Here is a 22,228-nt window from a genome sequence, read left to right as displayed (position 1 = left end):
TACCATTTTTGGAGCACAAAAGAAGGTTGAATCGCATTGAGCCGCATATGCTCCGCAGACATCACAGCCAACACTTAGCTTTCAGAGAACGTGACTTGCTTGGAAAAGTCGGTAAGGCATCCGTAGGGCACGCTGCCAAGGCCCAGTGTCTACAGCAGCCCATGTAGTATTTTTTTTATAATTTCAGTGGCTCAGAAGAGGCCTCATACAAATCGAATCTAAATCCAGAGGGCTAGACTACTAGTATTAAAATCTGGAATATGCAGCTTGTACACAACTTTTTTCAGAAAAATATCAAGATCATTTATGCCCAAAGAATTGGTGCTTTTTGGGAGGTCTCTCGTTTGATTTGAAACATGGAAAAAGGCCACTTGCATTTTCATTTCTGAAAATGTTGTTCTGACGGAGCCAAGTTGTGATGATTTTCAAGCCTGACCGGCCAGAATTTAAGAGGAGAAGTAAAAACTTGCACAAAAAAATCATTATCTATTTTACTCCGTGGAAATACAATGATTAAAGTATCTGTGAACATGGCGTTGAAGTTAAAAAAAGGCAGGCGAAAAAGTATCAGCAAATTTTATTCTGATGGCAAGCACTTTCTCATAGCACACGCACTTCCATTCCCCTGTTATGAATGGACCGGTTGCTTATGAGCCAAAGAAATTACTAATTGAGTGGAACTGACCACAATGCCTAAGGTAAGGCGGGAACATGGTTGTGGTGATTAGCTTCTGTACAGGGATGACAACAATGCATGGTGCACCTTGTCAGCGCAATTTTGTGGACTGCTCTCGATAAAATGAGCACTGCGGGTCGAGCTCTTTCAGGATTACGGTCTCGCAGTAGGGTTCTGAGAGCTTTTGGTCATGTTTTCAATTCGGCCGCCACTGGGCGACGACAGCGACCAAACAAAGCCTGCCTTACGTGTTTTCCAGCAAACCGTATCGTTGCCACCACGAGGCACCACGTTCATTATATTCCAATACAAGCTGCCACCTGCCAGTAGTGGCATTACTCAGCAGACCGCGCCGCCACTGGACATGCACGCGCATTCTGTCTTGTTGTGGTCTTGTTTTCATAAGTAACAGAAAAATTAAATTCTGTTCACAAATATTAGCTTGTGATGCGGACATTTACCATTCCAGACAGCGGTCACCTATTTCCCGATAACAGCCATGGTCATACGCGAATTCCCAGAGGTGGTAGTGAACCAGGAAAAACAGTCATGTGAAAGATACCAATATCTAAACCGCCTCATAATGACAGCAGCTTTAAGTTGTCATGGGTACTTTTAACGTCTTTCTTGCTTTATCGTCCAAGGTACAACCGACAGGCATCGCTAAACCGAGCATCAACGCCGATGGTGAGTAGCCACCAATGACCGACTTTTTTAATGAGGTTCGGCTACCCAACGGGAGGCAATATTCCGCCAGGTGAATAAATCGCTTCTAGAGGATGTGATGCGGCTGCCGAGGAGATGTTGAATATAGTGTGCTTTTTGTAGAAATATAGCACACTTTCCATCTGCATAGAGACACAAATATTAGCAAAACCATCAACAAAAGCGCTAGCCGTTTGCCACTGCCACGCACCGATGCGGTGGTAGATTGACCACGCCATGGTAGGTACTCGTCAAGTGATTTACGCACTGAATAAGCGGAGATCTGGATCCTGAAATAACCTTCTCTGTGGATCCCAAGGCTGTACTAGCTTATTCTAATGCATGTTGTTTTTCACTCCCCCGCGTTAAAATAGGAATGGGCACTCAAGGACATCTGGTCCTGCATGGCTGGACGCGGTAGCGATATTTTGGCGAAGATTTGAAGAACACCAATGTGGTCTTTGTACTTTTGCCAAGTGACCTGCTCAGCTATCTTTTGCTGTACAGACAGAAATTTCGCCTTCCTTACAAAATATTAAAATATCAAGGTCACAAGTTGAGTTTCAGAGGCCTTCACCTCAACGCCGAGAAAGCAGCCACGTCACATTATGTTCAAGTTAAATACAGGATAAAACGCGGCGCAAACTATACGTGGACGAAGAAGACAGCGTGAGACAGACAATGGCACCTGTATCTGTCTCACCCTGTCTTCTTCGTCCACGTCTAGTTTGCGACACGTTTTATCCTTTTTTTAAGTATGTACCAACAAGATCGGCAACAAGTTTTATGTTCAATGCCACCCGAGAAAAGATTTACAATGAGCTTCATCACTCTCTTCGCTGAGAACACACGTTTTTAAAATACATTTCCTACCATAGCACAGCTTTAGACTACTTGACCCGAGGTAACGTATAGGTGAACTTTACTCTGAACACTGCGCATCATTCAAGGAGACCAAATAATGACTACACAGTCCGCCAAATCTTGGCCTTTTTGCCAAAGGTGCAAACACGAGACTTTACATGGATCCAAGGAATAGAGGATTAAGCTTCGTGGTCACGCTTACTGGTAGTGTGAACTGTGTTTATATGCCTTTGTTTAAAACCCAGCGCAAGAATACCTGGACAAAAAAAGGGACAAACACAGCGCTGCACTCACAATTGAAGTTTTGTTGAAAAGTGTACATGAACCTATGTACAAAAAACCCCGAGTGGCAGTTGACGCTAACTTCAAAAAGCGGCAATCCGCAGGACTGACTTTTATCAAGTAGAAGGCTGTGCAAGAAAACACACTTGTTTTTTTAAGTATACAAAGCCTTTTACACTTCTTTTTGAAGCTTATGATTATGCGGGAAAACACGGTTCTCAACGAGTGTGCAGCCAGCATGATCTTTGCCTAGCGCGCGCCAGTGACGATTCTTCTGTCTCATAACACTATTAAACATAAACAGCCTAGCAGACGATAGGCCTAGCTGGATGCGGTTTCTGAGCATGAACTTAATCTAGACCAGATTTAAACTTGGCTTCTGTCCTACGGCGCTAGCGCATGAAACGTCACCGCTCGCACACAATAGTTATAGATATGGCCGACTGCAAAAACCCCACAAGAAGCATTGAGAAGCCAAATGACACAGTGAAGCATTCTCTACGAATGGGGTTGACGCAGCCATTTACAAAGGACCCCTTTGCCTTTTAAAACAAAAGCTGCGAGACAAATGAAGTCAATACATGACACCCACTGGTTCAGATTACGCTGATCAAGAACTGACCTGTCTGATTTCTCTTTTGCTTGGCAACAAGTAGGAAGGCTTCACGAATGAACTTAAAGCTTTAAAGACAAGGTCAACTTTATTATGGGAGCCTCCTACATTGATCCCTTTCGCAAGGCGGGGCATGTACAAAATGACCATGAAATTATTTTTTTCTTTTCTAAGGAATCCAATCTGGACTTCTGTTTACCAGTATTTTTTTTTAATTTTGAGGCATTTATCGCGAACAGTACGATTGACACCATAAAAAACGGCGTGTTTGGTATGGGCTACTGGTGGAGGTTATCAAACGCTTACCCAATTTTTTAGCGCGGGTTTTAAACAAGAAAAGACGGCGGTGCCTCTTTTTACTACTTTAATGGAGCCTAACAAAAATTAATCATGGGCGGTGCTGAACAAAGTTCACACTACCAGCAAACGCGATCGCTTTTAAACCGCAATCTTAAGTGAAGCAACTGCAACGAGATATGTCTCAGAGTTCAAAGCCGCTCGCCTTAACCATTACCAAAACCTTCTTCTGAGCTTCGGAAATACAGCGTTCTCATCCAACCTTATACAGTCACCTACTTATCGTACGATAGGCTTCGCGGCTCCACGTAGGCGTTTTTATCCCCAAAGATAAATGTTGCACAAATGTAATTCCCACAATACTGGTGCTACGCAAAAGGCGACTGACACTTCTGATCCGTGAAAAAAGGTATGTCATAGCCACCAACAAAGGCCACTTCCTCTATAGGCACTGTTAAATCTATGATCATGACTGTTAAGTCATGATCATCATCGGGGATTTACCATGCGAGTAAAGTGATGATCCCCGTAACGGGCAGCCATGGCTTCGGTCTCGCTTGCGTCGTTCATTGGCTACAGGCACTGTTCAACTGCAATGCCAATAGAAATTCCAAAAAAGACGGTCGCCATTGTCCTAAGTAATACCAGAGTGCTTCGATGGCAATACCTGCTTCGGCGCACTATAAAGTTCGTGGTTGCAAATCGAAAAAGAAAGCGTCTTACCCATAAATAGTGAAACCTAGGCAGAGCTTCGAATAGCCCACTTCATATAATTACAGACTGCCAGCAGGCATGCAGAAACTACGGCAACGGTCGGATCTCAAATTGCGCTCTCCGACTTCAAAAAAAGCACAAGGACACCCTAAACCCGAAACTTCTGCAACACCACCGCCTTGCCAGATGTGCCTACCCACCACCGCACCAGAAGCTCACCCGAGAGGAGGCTGTAGCCTGGTGGCAACTACAGACAAACACATACCCCCACCTTAGCTTCCTGCACATCATACACCCCACAATGTATCCACCAACATGCCCACACTGCAGCGAACATCCAACACTGTACCACACCACGTGGGCTTGCCAAAACACACCAGCAGCCCCCATTATTCGCACACCTACCTTCGAGCAGTGGGAGGCCGCGCTGTGCAGTTCGGACCCTGAGGACCAGCGACAGTTGGTGGACCGGGCACGCAGAACCGCAGCCGCCGCAGGGGTCCTGGACTGAGGGCTTCTCCCGCTTTCAAGCGCGAACCTCTTTCGCTTGAATAAATGTTTCTCCACCACCACCACCTAGGCAGATTGCTGTGTCATCTTGCCGGAGTTGTACAATTGAGTCGCGTCTAAATATTTTAAGGGGTCGGGAATGCGCGCCTGCTTTAAGTAGATTTTAAATATTTGGAAACATTTTTGTGCCACAAAGCACAAAGCTCTCCCGGTTATTATGGTATGAAAAGTAATCGTATGTTTATAAGTTTATGTGTGAAGCAAGTGCTTAGTTCAAAACGTTGGGACTGGAAACAGAAGAGGAGCCTCTGAAGGTGAAAGTCGAGGAAGCGGCGACGTCCGTAACATAACAACGGCCAACTATTGAGGTAGCCCTCAAACTTTCGCAGTTGCCTTGCCCACTTCTGAAAACGTAGCCTCATCCTAAATCACAAAAACCGGTTCCTTATCTGCGTGAATATGTCTTCAAATTCTTGTTATCGCAAATGAAGCCAGCGGCCAGAGAGAACAAGTGTTCCTCCTCGTAGACCCGTCGGTCCCAATTAAATGATCCACACTCTCAGTTATACACCTTATCCACGACTCGTCTTCAACCCACCGTCAGACAGTATTGTCCACCCGTACCATCTCAGGCTCATGCGAGGCTCACATCGACATGCGAAACTGGGACACCGACGGTCCTTCGACTGCGAAGAGGGCGAGAGACGGCAAGCACGTACATTCACGCGGCGCGTACTGGTTTAACTTTTCTTCCTCCGCTGGCATTGTGTGGAGACGTCGCAATGTTAACACGCTGGGCTATTTCTTTTGGCACCCGAATTAAAACTTTAGGTGAACTAATTTGTTTCCATAAACTGTCCACAGCAGTGGCAATTTTATGTACCGGGCCACAACTACACTAAAAGAAATGAGGTTTTTGCGCACAAAGCGGCACTTAATGGTTTCGCTTAAAAACAGTTGGTGAAATGAACGGAATGAGTACTTCCTTCGTAAAGGAAGTTCCTATAAAGAGAGTAGACAGCTGATTTGAGATGAAAATTTTGAACTTTTTGCACTGGGTGCGATACAAACCAGGCTGCACCGAAATGTGAAACCAGCGGAGATCCCGAAAGCTCCGATGGCTCGACCACCCTTAGTGAAGAAATCTTACCCCAGTGATTAACTTGTGGCATTCGGCTAAGAAACTTGTGTTAGAGACCTTTACTCACTGCCGAAGACGAAATTTATGGATATAATTTATTGTAGTTGCACTGAAGTAATTTAACAAGCACGAGCAAGGGTATCTGGAGCGGGTCTTTCATAAAACATGAAAAGCTACATAGGAACAAAAAGGATGGTGGTGATGATGATCATAAGAGGTCAGACATGGACAACGGGCGTGTGACAGGGTAAGCAACGCGTATGGCCGTGCATAAAGCGAATGTGCTGCGTTTTACACGACACTTTACTTACTTGAATCACGCGAAGCGCTACTTACGTTTCACGCGAATTTTACTAATGTCAATTACTGAAGATAATGTTTCTAGATTTAAGACTGAGCGTTATCTTTCAACAAAGTCTTAGGATGCCCACATTGGTGTTTTTTGCAACCGTTATGTATTCTCTTGCCAGCTGGGATGTTGCTTTACAGTAGCCTTTTTCTTCTAGACTTGACTACTGACAGTTGGCATTACCATCAACAACTATATAGAATATAGACATATTGCCCAATCCGCAAAGAAGTTTTAAGAGCTGTGGAAAACGCCTCGATATAGTCCCATGCAAGTAAGCTAATCAGAAAATACAATGATATCCCAGCCCCAAAATGTTACGACTATTGATTGCGAATATACATTGTAGAATGGTTTTAATTACGAAATAGCTAAACTTGAAAACATGCAGAGTCCTGTGAGACACGCCATTTGTTGCCATGGAAAGTTACAACTTGTAGAATGCCTTGCGGTCTACCAATGCTAAAATATAGAGCACTCAGATGTTGACCACTTTGGATGCAAGAAACACCAAGCATTTTATCACATTTTGGGAGCATTTCAAGCTGTTGTAAACGACATTTATTGTGTTTTTTCAACTTGCGTTATTTGCTAATTTGTGTTAGCGTTGTGTTCGGCGGCTATTTACAGCAGAATGTAGTTACAAACTGTGGCATTCTGTGCGTTTCACCGTACCTGGTAATATGTATATAGCGCACTTTGGTGAATTTATTTTGGTGCTGCAAGAGAATGCTATTGTATTCCTGTGCTATATTTATGAAAACAGCCAATGAGGGTGTCTACCGGGCTCCCCTTTGTTGACACGATGTTAATAAACGGATTGTATCCTATTTTATTGTAATTCCGTGTTGTACAAATGTCAGCAATGCGGTGTATACGCTGATATAATATGAGCTGTCAACATCCCCACCTGTAAACACATCTGTAAAACAAAGCGCAGCTATGACAAGTGCCTGCGCACATATGTCTTCAACGTTCGCTCGGAAAGTCAAAATTGATGCTTTCGACAATATTGGTTGCGTGTAGAACATTTTATATTGCATACTTCCACATCTGCAGTAGACTTCTTCGTGACTGAATCGTCACAGGCACGCACACATGTATTTATTTATACCTAAGTGCGAACACGCAATTATATACACTTGTCAGAATATACGCATAGATACAACCTGGTGCAGACTGTACCAACAACAATTTCGGAAGCTTACCTTTGACGGTTGTCTCATAAGTCGAATCAGAGCAGACCAGAGCCACCCAATTCAATAATAGGAGTAAGCTTGGGGTACGCGTAACGCTCAGATGCATTAGAAATTTAAGCAAGAAGTAACGTTCCTGAAAATGTAATGGCCCTTGTTAAAGTTTACAACAGAAAAATGCAAAGTCAAATTCCATAGTACTCAATAGGTTTGTATTCCCATCTCGAACGTCTGCAGCTCAAATTGCCTAGCAAGAACAAATTCCGGGGCAATACTCGTGGGTGCGGCACGTTTTAATCGCATTTATAAGTTCCTAATGATTAATTATATTGGATGATAAAGGCTCTTTGTGTGGAAGTTTGATTGACAAAAATATTTGTTCTTTACTAATGCATTGTGTAAACATAACATTGCCGCGAACCTTGTACGGGTTTGTTTATTTATTGTTTGTTTTTAATTCCCAGCCGCGCCCGGCTCTGTTATCTGTGTCCCATGAGAAGCGCGTGTTCTATTCTTTATTTTTATGCCGCACCGGCTATCTCATTCAGATAAGCAGAGTGTTTCGCCCTAACGCCGCTAGCCCAGAATAATCTTCTGTGATCTACAACGTTCTGGATGTGAATCGACGGTTCCAGAAACTCTCGCGCCGAAAGATAAAAGCCTGCACAGCAGACGCCGCGGCATTCGATTCTGCGACGCTCGCCGACGCAAGTCACTTTGTTGACCGCTGCTTCGCCGCCTCTGTATTCTTTTTAGTGGTTAGGGGAGCACAAGTTCGCTCCAATAAACTTGTTTCTCCTTCATGACAACTGCGTCGTCTTGTCTTCGTGACATCTGGTGGAGGTGCTGGGTACTCACCCTTTATGCTCCCTACGACATCTGGAAGCCGCCAAGCCAGTCCAACGAGAGAAAGCCGCCGACTGCAAGGATTGCTACCCGAGTTCGGTCTTATCCCAGAAGGGCCCAAGAGAAAGAACGCTGCAACCAACACCATGGTGCAAGAAACAACGTCGCCAATCATCCTGCAGCAGCCCCGGGAGCCGCCATCGTTCCGTGGAGCCCCTCTGAAGACCCCGAGGAATGGTTGGAGAAGCTGGAGCGCGTGCGGACCTTCAACAGATGGGACGATGAAGAAACCTTCCGGCATGTTTTCTTTCACTTGCAGGATGCAGCTCGAACTTGGTTCGAGAACCACGAGAGCGCCTTGACCGACTGGACGCAATTCAAAAGCGAGTTCCTTATTACCTTCACGACCGTGGTGAGAAAAGAACGAGCTGCGCTTTTACTGGAAACTCGAACGCAACACCCGAACGAAGGAGTCGTAATCTTCGTTGAGGAAATGAAGCGACTATTTCGTCACGCGGACCCGGATATGACGGAAGAAGAGGAACTAAGGTTTCTGATGCGAGGAGTAAAGCAAGAACTTTTTGCTTGCCTTGTCCGCAACCCCCCCCCCCCAAATCGGTGGCAGAATTCGCATCCGAGGCGGCCGCCATGGAGAAGACGTTGGAAATGCGCACGAGGCAGTACGACCGTCCCATCAATGCGCTAGTTGCGGACACGATCGATGCCGGGGCTCTTAGCTGTAACACACTACGTGATACAATCCGCGCTATCGTCAGGGAAGAACTGCAGAAACTCTTCCCATCAACGCCGCAACCCCAAGTCACCTCTATGAGCGACGTGATTCGGGAAGAAATTCAACTCGCTTTGTGGACTTGTACGCCTCCCGAAGTACCACGTGAGCCTCAAGCTATGACCTACTCCGCGGCTGTTCGACGACCCCGCCCTGCTCCAACCCGTCTTCAAGAAGTCCCGCCGTACTGCCGTCCACTGTCGCCCGCCCGACCCCCAGCACGCCGAAACCATGCGCCGAGGAAGACGGACGTATGGCGAACCGCCGATAATCGTCCGCTCTGCTACCACTGCGGAGAGGCCGATCACACCTACCCTCGCTGCCCGTACAGGAGACTCGGACTGCGTGGTTTCTCCATCGACGCCCCACGCCCCCGACCCGCCCAGCGCCGTACTGAGATCGAGGAATACCTGTCCAACACTAAACGAGGCCCAGCCCGCTTCAACCGATCGCCGTCGCCCTACCCATACCAGTCGCCCAACCGCCGTAGCAGCGCTGACATCGCACGTGGAAGGTCCCCCAGCCCACGCGGGGGAAACTAAAAGCAGCAACTTCAGGAGGTAAAGTTGCACGATGCGGAAAAATGAAAACCCTCCAACGACGCAACGACTCACCGAAGACAGTAATTCACGACATGCCAACATCCCGACGACCCGACCTAACCCTGACGAGACTCCCGAACACGACGACTGCTACACGGCGCGACGCGTACCCGACCTGACCGAGACGTCCGATGAGAAGACGACGACAACGACGACGCACAGTGCCCGACCGTCACAACACACCAGCCGAGATGCGACGCCCCGACGAACCCGGAACTCGAGGTAGGCGGCATCCGACGTCAAGGTGTCCATCGACGGCTTTGACGTAATCGCCCTCGTAGACAAGGGAGCCGACTACTCAGTAACGAGCCAACCATTTGCGTCTAAGCTTAAGAAAGTTGTGACCACATGGGACGGTCCGCACATACGCTCAGCAGGAGGACACCTCGTGACGCCAAGTGGAACGTGCACATCCCGCGTCACCATAGACGGCACGACGTACCCTGCCGCGTTCGTCATCTTGCCTAACTGATCCCGCGACGTAATTCTCGGAATGGACTTTTTGACGGACAACGGCGCAATAATTGATCTGCAGACCAAGTCGATAACTTTTTACTCCGATCACTCCATGACGCCGGAACCGAGCCCCGAACACCGTGCAGCTGTAAGGATCGCCGATGATCATGTCACCCTGCGACCCCGCGCAAGTTTGATGATCACCGTCTACTGTGAAGGTGCTGTTCCTGACGTTGACGCTATCGTGGAGAGTGACCAAAGGTTCCTTCTCCACCGCGGTGTGTCTGGCGCAAGAGGCGTTGCGCGGTTTAAGCAGCGCAAATCCCACGTTTTGTTCACCAATTTTACTGAGAAGTACCAGCATTTAAACAAGGGCGCTTCAATTGCGTTCCTAGAAGAAACGCAACAAGCAAGTGACGTGATCGTGGTTGCCGAATTTGAACGCGCACCCGAAGATACCTTCAAGCTTCCGAATCCCTTCGAGATGAATCCGACGTTACAGCAAGCAGAACGAAACAAATTATTGGCTTTGCTGCGTCGCTACAGGGAGTGTTTTTTGTCAAACTCAAAACTACGTCAGACACCTCTAGCGAAGCACCGAATAATAACCGAAGATGGAGCCCGACCTACTCGACAGTCACCGTATCGCGTGTCTTCCCACGAGCGGGAAGCCATCCGGACTCAAGTCGACGACATGCTCAGCGACGACATTATACAGCCATCGAAAAGCCCCTGCGCTGCGCCGGTTGTACTGGTGAAGAAAAAAGACGGCACATGAAGGTTTTGCGTTGACTACCGGCGACTGAACAAAGTCACCAAAAAGGACGTATACCACCTGCCACGAATCGACGACGCCCTCGACCACCTCTGCCATGCGAAGTACTTCTCATCGATGGATTTGAAGACCGACTACTGGCAAATTGAGGTGGACGAGAGAGACCGAGAGAAGACCGCATTTATAATCCAGGACGGCCTATACGAGTTCAAGGTGATGCCGTTTGGGCTGTGCACAGCGCCAGCAACGTTTCAAAGAGTCATGGACACTGCTAGCTGGCCTGAAGTGGCACACCTGCCTCGTATACCTCGACGACGTTGTGGTATTCGCCCGGACTTTCGACTAACACCTTACAAGGTTGGAATCTGTACTCGAGGCCATCCGTACGTCGGGGTTAACGCTGAAGCCCGAAACGTGCCGCTTCGCTTACGAGGAACTCAAGTTTTTGGGACAAGTCGTCAACGCCGCGGGAGTCCTGCCCGACCCGGCGAAAACATAAGCCATAGCGAACTTCCCAAGACCGAAAGACAAAAAGAGCCTGCGAAGATTTCTCGGACTGTGCGCATACTACCGGCGCTTCGTCGCAAGCTTCGCACGCATCGCAGAGCCACTCACGCGCCTGACAAGAGATAGCACCCCTTTCGCCTGGGAAAACGGACAAGAAAAAGCATTCTGCGAGCTGAAACAACGCCTGCAAAACCCGCCCGTGCTTGCTCATTTCGACGAAAACGCCGAAACAGAAATGCACACGGATGCCAGCAATATAGGTTTGGGGGCCGTCCTCGTCCAAAAGCAAAACGGGTGCGAAAAGGTAATCGCCTGTGCAAGCCGTGGTCTGTCGATGGAGGAGAAAAACTAGTCTGCCTCCGAAAAAGAGTGCCTGGCAATCATTAGGCCATTTCAAAATTTCGGCCATACGTGTATGGTAGACCATTCAAGGTTGTGACAGACCACCATGCGCTGTGTTGGCTCGCCAATTTGAAGGACCCCTCTGGCCGTCTTGGGCGGTGGAGTTTGCGCCTGCAAGAGTTCGACGTTACAATCGTGTAAAAATCCGGCAGGAAACACTCCGACGCCGACTGCTTGTCCCGCGCCCCTGTCGACCCACCACCACAAGACTCCGGTGAAGACAGCGCGTTCTTCGGAGTTGTTATGGAGAGCGACCTTGCCGCCCAGCAGCGTGCCGACCCCGACTTGCACGTAATGATAGACTACCTCGAAGGACGAAACGTCACCGTGCCTAGAGCGTTCAAGCGGAACTTATCAGCATTCAGCGTCAAAAACTCCGTCCTCGTGAAGAAGAATTTCAGCCCCGGAACGAGAACGAATTATCTACTTGTCATCCCCGCAGACCTTCGTGACGAAATTTTGGAAGCGTCCCACGACGACCCGTCTTCCGGACATCTCGGCACAGCTCGCACTATTGCAAAAATTAAGGCGAAGTAATTCTGGCCCCGCCTTACATCTGACGTCACCCACTACGTTCGGAGTTGCCGTGACTGCCAGCGACGAAAAACGCCGCCGACAAGACCCGCCGGACTTCTGCAACCGATCGCCGTCCCGTCGAGGGCATTTCAACAGATTGGAATGGACCTTCTAGGCCCGTTCCCTACGTCACGATCAGAGAACAAGTGGATTGTCGTAGCGACAGACTACATGACGCGCTACGCAGAGACCGCCGCGCTTCCAAGGGGGACAGCACAAAAAGTCACCAAGTTCTTTACAAACCAGGTTGTGCTGCGACATGAAGCCCCTGAAGTCCTAATCACGGACCGCGGAACGGCCTTTATCGCGGAGCTGATGCAAGGAATCTTACGCTACAGCAACAGGGATCACCGAAGAACGACGGCGTACCATCCCCAAACGAACGGACTAACGGAACGCCTAAACAAGACGATTGCGGATATGCTGTCCATGTACGTCGACATTGAACATAAGACTTGGGACGAAGTCCTCCCATTTGTCACGTTTGCGTACAATACAGCGACGCAGGAAACTACGCAGATGACACCGTTCGAGCTTGTCTGCGGAAGACGGCCGACTACGATAGTCGGCCGTCTTACGGCGGCGTGGGCTACTCTTCTGCTACCTCGCAGTGCACCACCGCCGGCGGCCAGCATGTTGCAAATCGTGTTTGGACATCCCCCGCAAATGTCACGTGCCGTATTAGCCTTGCACAAGGGAGCAGCGAGCATGTTGTTGCATATCGTGTTTGAACCTCCCGCGCAAACGTCACGTGGTTCGGATTATCGGAGAATTGAACAGCGTCTGGGGAAAGTGTCAGGGGGAGGGCGCTCCTTGGTGGCGTCACATGAAAGATGCGTGAGGGGAAGGCTGTGAGAGAGATGACGCCATAGCCGCACGTTTCGTACTCCACTTCACCCTTCGCTAGACGCTTCCCAGGCGGCCCAGAAAGTGTGCCCCAAGACCGGGCCGTCTATGGCCGCTTTCTGGCATGTCCGGCTTCGTCGACGCATCAGCTCGAGGCTATTCGCCCGCTCAAGAAATGGAGAGCATTGGAGACATCGACCCGCCAGAGATGTCCGATCCGAGATGGAGATGGTTCACCAAAATAACTGGCCTTCAAGGGCGTCGAGCAAGCGGCCACCACACAGGAGCTAAACCACCACCATGTCAAGGACTCCCCACCAAAGAAAGGCAAGTGCGAGCAAAAGCGCAAGTTATTCTGCTTACAATTAAACTGCGACAAGCAATGTTGCGCTATGTTGTTGGTGATAAACGTAGAAGAGACTCGCTCGTGCATTGGTAGGATCAACTTCATGCCCTGCACTATGTTACTTAAAGGGATTTTACGACTGCCTATTTAGAAAAAAATTATTTTAAATTTGCGATAACAACACAGCCTTGTCACTGACGAAGCCTAGCTGTTAATTTAGTTCCGATGTTTGAAGGTGAGCTTAGCTACTCTTGGGATATGACTCATTTGGGTAAACATAATCGCCAGCATCTTAGCAAACACGGATTTTGTCAGGATTTTCTTGCTCAACGCAGATTGTTAAGTTCACGCACGATTTGGCTCTTGCAATAGATAAGCTTAAAGTGGTTGACTGTATATTCTTGGACTGCAAAAAAAGCAAATGATGGTGTTGCATATCACCTTCTGCGTAGTACATTTCATCCTATGAACTGAATGAATCGGTTATTGCATTGTTATTACTATTGGCCTTATAGCTTTGTTCAAAAGTACTGTGTAGTTAACCGGACTATAGCGAATGAACGTGATTCCGTATACCTGCAGCTTTATTCGAATTTAATAACATCCTGGTGTGCTCATTCAGAAAAGTTTTTGGATGTTAAACATTGTGTTAACGGCACCTTTACAAGAAAACCTTCATTCCAATTGGACACGTAACCGTAAATTATGCTGCTGTGACAACGGCCGAGGGATATAAATATGCCTAGGAGTTTATTTAGGGAGTGGTTAGAGGTTAAATAGGCAGGTTCACACCATAAAAGTTACGGCTGCGTATGTTTTTGGCTTTCTGAGACGAAATTTCAGTGAACCTCCATCTAACTGAAAAGAACAACCGTATTTCACTCATGTGCGCTCAATCTTGGAGTACGCATGTGTTTTCGTGGATCCCTACACCAAAGAGCTTGTTGATACGCTCGAAAACATACAGAATATGTCAGTGCGATTCATATTAGGTAATTGTCACGCTCAACTTAGCATGAGAGAAAGTAAAAGTAAACTGAAATGGCAGGACCTGAAAGATCACCGACGAAACCACAGGTTGAACTTTTTTCGTAATATCTATCATTCGAAAACTGTTGTAGAAGGCGAGAAGTATGTCCAAGCGCCATTCTACATATCGCAAAGTGGGACCGCTAGCTTAAAGCAAATTATTAACTTCCCTTTAAAGGTGACGCCTTGCGCGATTCATTTTATTTTACATCAATACTGCAGTGTAATTATCTTCGACGTATGATTGCAATTACTGTTTATATTGACGATTTTCAGCGCGCTTTGTAGATATATTTTGTTATTTTGTGTCATATTTAATGCTTAGTGTTATGTATCTCCCTTCTGTAATGCATGAAAAGGCAAGCAGGCATCAAATAAATAAATAAATAAATAAATAAATAAATAAATAAAACAATGAATAAATAAATGAATAAAAATAAATAAATAACTAAACTTCCAGAGGCGCAAGTTTGCCTCCGACGGGTTGAGAACCCTACGCATTCAACCTTGACCAATAAAATATTTATTGCCCTATACGTTGCAGTATGCAAGGTTTCCTGTATGCATGCTACCATTGCTATGTTATTGGTTTGAAACAAATTATGTAACTATAATTTTACGCCTTTCCTTGCGTGAACACAAAGGGATACAACTGCAGCCACCTGAAGCAGGGCGTCATTCGCGACGCGTCTAGAATTTTTTGAACGTAGTATGACATTAGAAGAAAATTAAGCTCTTTTGGACTATTAAGTGGTGTGGACGTATACTCATGAAAACAACAATAAAATAGATTGAAAATGAAAGTACCTGTTCGCTCCTTCTTAGGATCAGCCCTGCGCAAGATCATCAGAAAAGTTGATCGAGTAGAAAATGTCTTTGCAAGAAAAATGGGGAAAAACTGGATATACTTTTTTGTGAAGGAGTTATATTAAATGCTCCTGAGTGTTTTGTTGAGAACCAAAACGCTTCGTAAAGGCATTCACGCCGGTTTTATATACATCAAAATTGGTCAAGCAACTGTTATAAAAATAGTTTATGTAGTCATAGCATGAAAGTGTTCCGGAATATTGCCCTAAAAGAAATTGGCTAAAAGCGGCGAAATTTATCTCTCTGAAATTCAACCCACTAAAGTATGCGCCCTCCTCCACCTCCACCCCCCCTCCTCTTTCCCCGTTTATTACAGGTAAGCCGCCCCACAGAGGAGGATATCAGGACCTGGACAATACATCTATTCAAGCTCTACAAAGAACTGAATATTTTCTGTGTTCGGCAGTAAATGAGGCACAGCAATTAAAGGAACGACAATTTGTGAGCACTGTTTAATAAATGAATTTTGCTGTCAACTGAGGCTGGTAATTAAGCAAGGCTGCGCTGAAAGCTTGACGGCTGGTGGTTGCGCGCGAGCTCACTTTGATGTGGCTGCATTGGACCCAAAATGCTGGGTTTGTGCTGCTTCTGCACTGCGCGAATGAGTCATCTGCTTGCGCGACATGCAGTGACTGGCCTCAGTACAGCTAACGTTCTGTGGCTGAACTCCAATGCCCGTAGAACGGCCGTATTTCCGGTAGCTGTAGTCCGGCTGGAGTCCGACGACCGCATCTCGGCTGTCCTCCGGCGGACGTACTTCGGCCGTACACGGGTGGCTTTGGAATGGCCGGAGCCCTACGGCTGGAATCTGGCCGTATGACCGTAAGCCGGTCGACTGGCCGACGGACACTGGCCGTTGGACAGCCATGGGAGTACGGCCGTATACGGCCAAAAGGTCCACATTTGGACATGGGCCGAACATGGCTGCCGGAAAACGGCCGGACAGAAAATCACCGGCCAAAGTACACCGGCCTGTTTTAGGCCGAACAGTCTTGTGCTGCCTGGTCTCCCACTTGTTTCGTCACTGGTGCGTTCGCTCACTCGATTACGCGGACGTAAACTGACGCCGCTCCCGCCAAGCCCCGGTAACGGCATGCGAAGGGCTGCCCTCTAAAACACCCGAATCTCGCCGTCGCCGTTTCTACTCAAATTGACTTTGCCAAGTTGCTGCGAATTCTTCTCGGTAGAAGAGAAACTTCCCCAGTTAGAATGCCGGCTTGAGCCCATATTTCGTTTTCAGCTTGGAGGCCTTCTGAGCGACATTTTCGCCGACATTTTGGCCGTTGTCATTTTCGCCGGTGTATGCGCCATAACCGGTTGCCAGTTTATGCGTTCATGATTAGCGGGTCGATAAAGGAGGGCGTACACGAACAGCTACGCTTCATGCCGCTACCGATGAAATGCCGGTTGGGCTGGCATTTATGTACCGAAATTACATGACTCAATGCGGTTAGCCAGCTGTCCTCCGCACTCGACTAGTTCGGGTATAGGTTGATGTGTTACACAGACATCTTACACACACAATAAGACGCATACAAGGGGGAAGAAAATAATGCAGCCACATGTTTGCATGCGAGAATAGAGCTAAAGGGCTTCCAGGTTTTAAATCGTTATGGGACGGATGCATGATCTTGTTTTGGAGGAAGCAGAGCAAGATTCAAAGCGTTGGCCCGAACCCAAGCCCGAATGGGTGCAAAAACAACGGAAAGCTGCTGGCACCGCCGTTACCGCCTCAAGTTCACCTCGTGGAATAGCGCCAATCTCCGCCGGATGAACAGCAAATAGCCTGCTTGGAACGCAGGCGTGAGCCAATATCACTGCTTGAGAGGGCTTTCAGGGAACATTTTCTACGGGCTCTGTCACTTCTAAGCACGCGAACATAGCCGGTTGCTCGTTTTTGTGTGTGCAAGTTTGTAGTGGAAAATAGTGGGAGGGAGGAGGGAAGGCCTGCACGCGCAGCTATAGGTTTCATGCCCATACTGATGAATGGAGTGTCAATTGTGCTGGTGCGAGATGTAAACGCGGACGTCAAACGGCCTAATGGGGCCTGTCCGAAGTCCCTTGTGGTAGAGTGGATTGGGTTCGTGTGTTAAGCTATGTTCAGATTACCGATGCAAAACCCGTATCGGGATCTATTGGCGTAAATACATTTTATGTCCCGGAGTTCGATTGGCTGAGATGTGAAATGACGTCATTCATTAAAGTTATGACAACAGTTGCGGCTACAGTCTGTACCCGGGCTTACACAGTGAGATGCTTACGGCGTGGGAGGGACAGAGACAGTTCAATGTTAATCGGCTAGAACGAAGCGTGGATTCGTCAGAGATTCATTCAGCTGATTAGTTAGGAAATATGCTCCATCGCAAATTACGACAAACGTGTTTTGTTTCGTACACTCCGTCGACTGAGTCCTGCTTTGCAAGTCACCCCTCTTCACAGAGCGGAAGGGCACTTATTTTTTAAGTGGCGCTTAGCTGAACCATTAGTTCAACATAAGTATCCAAGAAAGTGGAGGGGAAGACAGCTTCTCCGGTGGCGTAGCGTTTAGTTCTCCAGACGGATATTCCGGAGGTCCGGGGTTCTGAACCCAACGGGTGGTCATACTTTTTTCACTTTCTTTCTGCCTTTCAAACATTGCGAAACATTTCTGTGTTTAAAGGAGAATAAATGACGGACAATCTTTTTCCCTTTTGCCTCATCGGCGTTCTTCACTAATCACTCTTGTTTCCGATTCGCCAGAGGCACAGTCAGGGTCTTGGTTTTGGCAGTAATGGTGACATAGGTAGCTTAAAGGGACACTGAAGTGAATTTGTCAAGCTCCCGTTTTTGCTTGCGCTGCGTAGACTGGCTCACATTAGCACACTTTTCATAGTTTTTACGATTGACAAATCGGTAATTATTTTACAAAGCGCGAAAGAAGAAAAACTACCATGCGCGGTTTGCGGCGGCCGCACCAACTAAAGCTGTGACGTTAGGAGGAGCGGGACCATGATTGGACGATGCCCAAGGTGAGCAACCAAACAAGTTTCGGTTTCGGTTTCGGTTTCGGTTCTGTAAAACACAACCGTTGGCGTTGTTGGATGGGCATTCTCAATAACTCAGTAATCATCGTACCGCGCTTCTGCCATGTTGTCAGCTGTAAAATAGCATAAAGATAAGCCTCTTAGGACGGCTTGGAATCGTAGCATTCACTAGCCGAAACCTACGCAGTGCATGAACGCCCTCCGCGGACCCGCAGACGCCCAAATGTCATGCGCTTTTCCCCCTTATTTGGAGCTTGCCTCCCTCATGCCTGTATCGTAAAAAGCGTGTTCGCACCAGGCCAAGGGTCTGTTCATTCTGGCCTGTGCCCACTGCCGGCAAGCAGTCGGTGCTTATGGCAATAGCACGCCAACGAGAACTCGCTAGCGCGCCAGTGCCAGCCTGCGCGCGTTTTGTGAACTAGTTCGTGGAGCCATGAACGTTGCAGCCCAAAAAAAGGTGAACTCAATATAGAAAACATCGGCGGAAAACAAAAAAGAGAACTTACAGGAAAAAAAAGCACGTACCCGTGGGGATTCGAACTGCTGACTTGCAAAATACTTGCGGTGGCATATCTAGCGCCCCAAACCACTCGACCACGGAGCGGGCTTCTTTTTTTTTTCTTTAATACATGGAAATTTTAGAGAGACGTCAGCCAAGAAAATTGACACACAATATAAACACTAACACACAGCAAAGGGTAAGCACGTCAGTCTAACAAAGGTCGGCACCAATTCAAAACTCAGGCAAGCAAACGCACGCATCCAAAAGATGCAGCCACTCTGGTGGATCACTCTGCCCAACGTAAACGCTCCGTACCAACGCCGCCTGTTCCCGAAAAATGACCTTGGTCGGCCTAGGGGGTTCAGCATGCCGATCAGTCATGCGGCACTTCAACAAGCTAAACAAACCTAGGAGCAGAAAAACGCCATACGGCACCCGATTAACGTCCTCAAATGGCAAGAAGCGAATGGTGTATGGGGTGATGTCAATGTCCTTTTTTAGTGTCCGTTGCAAAACGTCCCAGAAAAACACCGCGTCACGGCACAGCACAAAACAGTGGTCAATAGTTTCTGGTTGGTTGCACAAGCGGCAATTGTCTGACCAAGGGATCGACATTCCTTTGTCTCGCAGCCATGTTTTAACTGGAAGCGTTTGCGAATGAAGCTTGAAGAAAAGCGTTTTGGCGTTTGGCGGCACGCACATACGCTTGACACGGTCTAAAACATTATTCGTATGGTCCCGCAAGTATGACTGGCGATAAAGAGGCACGGGGAATAGATTATGAATTAAAGTGTTCGTCAGCGGAGCCCGCTCCGTGGTCTCCCCTAGACTTGGGAGGGAGACCACGGAGCGGGCTCCGCTGCCCTTGGGTATATATAGGGTATATATTGTACAACCAGTTTACACTTTTATTTAGTTTTGGCATTTCAAGCACCTTAGGTGACTATTTGTTATATTGCGCTCGTGCAGTAAGCGTCGCCCGAGTTTCCACAATAGCTCACGTCTAGGAATTGCATTTCGTAGACGGAAAAGCGTTCGCAGATGCGTAGTCGTGCTGCTGATCGCTGTGCTTGTTCGCCCAGCGCAAAAAAGTGGTTCCCGCGCCCTAGTTTTACGCTGTACGGTAAAAATATCAGTTGATTTCATTTCCTTAGTTCCCACCTTCAAGAGGCCTTATATTTTCTTTCTGGCGTACCAGTCAGCGAAGCGTCGCATGTGCGCTTGTGCAGCGCTTGTGTGAAGTGACCTTTACTTGGAGCTAGATACAGTGTACAAACTAACCAAGTAAACAAAGGCAGATTCTACCATTCACAAACGTGTCCTGGCTTCGTTTCGCCTGAGCGAACGAATTGCGACGACCCGTCGGCGGCCGGCGGACGAAACGCTGGGCCGACTGACTGTGTGAAGGCAGGGGAGCCGTGCAGTAGCGCAGCCAATTGCGAACTCGGCTCATCTCGACGTCACACGAAAACGCCGCCGAAAATAGGCGTGCGTAAAGAGATGAGGACAGCATTTTCGAATTAATTTTTCTACTAAATAAAATCGCGTAAACGCGCCCAGGGTGGTCGAAACATGTTCTGGTGACTCCGGACTACAATTTGCGCAAGTAATCCCGCAATGTTTACATATCACTTCAGTGTCCCTTTAAGGGGTAACCGCTGGTGGAAAGTTCCCGACACGGCGTAGATGTTCGATTCACGCCCCAGATATTAAAAAGAAGGTCCCCTTGACACCGGATTGATGCTAGCTACCAACCCCAACCGTCGGAAAGCAATTATCTTATTACAAATACCCAAAATGTTGAGTGAAGCACCGCCCCGCCGGTAGTGTGGTGGTCGTCTGGAGGGCGTGGACACAGATCACAGTTGTCCGGCATGTTTTTCTCCACTTTATTTCTATTTTTCCAACATTACAAAAACTATATGTGTGTAAACGAAAATAAAGGACAAATCAACTTTTCCGTTTGCGTTCCTCGGTGTTCTTAAGGGGCTGACTCTTATTGTTATAGGCTCCGGACAGCTAAGTTTGCCGGGCGAGCGTAGCGCTAGCGCGGCAGACCCGCGCAACTCTGGGTCGGTCCCGCCGTGCCGACCGCTTTCAACGCCCGTGAACGCAACTTTGCAAAAACTTGTGTCATAACGTTATTTGCGTGTATATCTACTGCATACTGCAACAAAGTAATGCAGAAATGTTATATAGCCTCCAAATAAAACAGGCCCCTGACAAAATGCTCTCGCCTTGCTGCCGATCCGTAGGTTGATACAACTGGGAAACATGTGTTCAGGGCGTTGCATTCTCACACGGATTCTTCTTCTCTTTTTTTTTTCGCAGATACGAAGCGTGGTTACTAAATCCTGAAAAGCCTACACTAGGCGACTGGATTACGTGCTGCCGTGGCGTACGAGCAGCTTGTTAGGAGGCTGGTTAGCAGGCCGTAAATACACATAAGTTCGCATTAAATTTGGTAACAAAGAGGGCCCCAAAACACAGTTATAGCAGCGCAGTTTACCACCCGGCGGTTCTACTCTGCTTCTTCTAATATGTAGCGCGCTTATATCGCCGTAATAAATATATATAAACACATATGTGGCGGATACCTATTGGCGTTAACTTCCCAAATATTTCGCAAGCTATTGGATAGCATAAAATCACCGCCTCTTCTTTCAAAAGAAACAATAAAATTGTGTTCCGAGGCAACGAAAGGTAAACAAAAATAGAGATTAGGCGTGCCGCAATGAAAGTTGGAAATATAGGAACGCAGGACGAACTTCTTGCGCTCGGGGTGGAGGCCCAGGAGGACAAACGTTATTTATCACATCCGTTGTGATTGTGATCACTCCGGACCAGTGAGGGGTGTCCTCAGAATACTAAATTTTTCTCCTGAGAGTTTGGCTGCAAAGGTGTTGACGGTAATAAAAGCGCCAATATTTCTTTCTAAGAGAGGTCTCACGCCGGACCCGTTGACGCGGAGAGAAAAAAAATACCAGAATATGAATATTCCGCAATTTATTCCGATACCCGTACTAGATATTCTGCCACCTCCTACCCTCACCTTCTCTGTTCGCAATGGAATTTCTTGTGATAGCGTTCTCATGAAGAGTTTTTTTTTTCGGGCCGTGTTTTCATACAGCTGGCGTACTGGGCTACACATTGAAGCCCAAACGTTTCGTGGCAGAGCGGGCTCTTATTAGCGTCAGCCCTTCCTCTAACGCAAACAAGTGTGAATGTCAGACTATTAAATGTATGGAGCATCAAATTCGGATCAAAGACCCATATATAACACCCATTTGTTTCAGTTTGAAGTTCTGCAGTCG

At 47.6% G+C, this 22,228-nt stretch overlaps 1 long non-coding RNA gene across 1 annotated transcript in view; it reads right to left on the bottom strand.

The window, feature by feature from the left end:
- The window catches only part of LOC144153803 (uncharacterized), a 57,419-nt gene that overhangs the window by 9,236 nt on the left and 25,955 nt on the right, over nt 1–22,228 (bottom strand). Inside the window, exon 2 of the long non-coding RNA XR_013319384.1 lies at nt 7,360–7,483. This is a non-coding gene — a long non-coding RNA (uncharacterized LOC144153803). The remainder of the gene's footprint in view (nt 1–7,359; nt 7,484–22,228) is intronic.

This window comes from Haemaphysalis longicornis, unplaced genomic scaffold (genome assembly GCF_048455015.1).
Source record: "Haemaphysalis longicornis isolate Haplotype H1 unplaced genomic scaffold, Haemaphysalis longicornis Haplotype H1 scaffold_9, whole genome shotgun sequence".
Taxonomy (NCBI): domain Eukaryota; kingdom Metazoa; phylum Arthropoda; class Arachnida; order Ixodida; family Ixodidae; genus Haemaphysalis; species Haemaphysalis longicornis.
The sequence above is the reverse complement of the archived record's forward strand: the minus strand, read 5'-3'. Positions and strand labels throughout refer to the sequence as shown.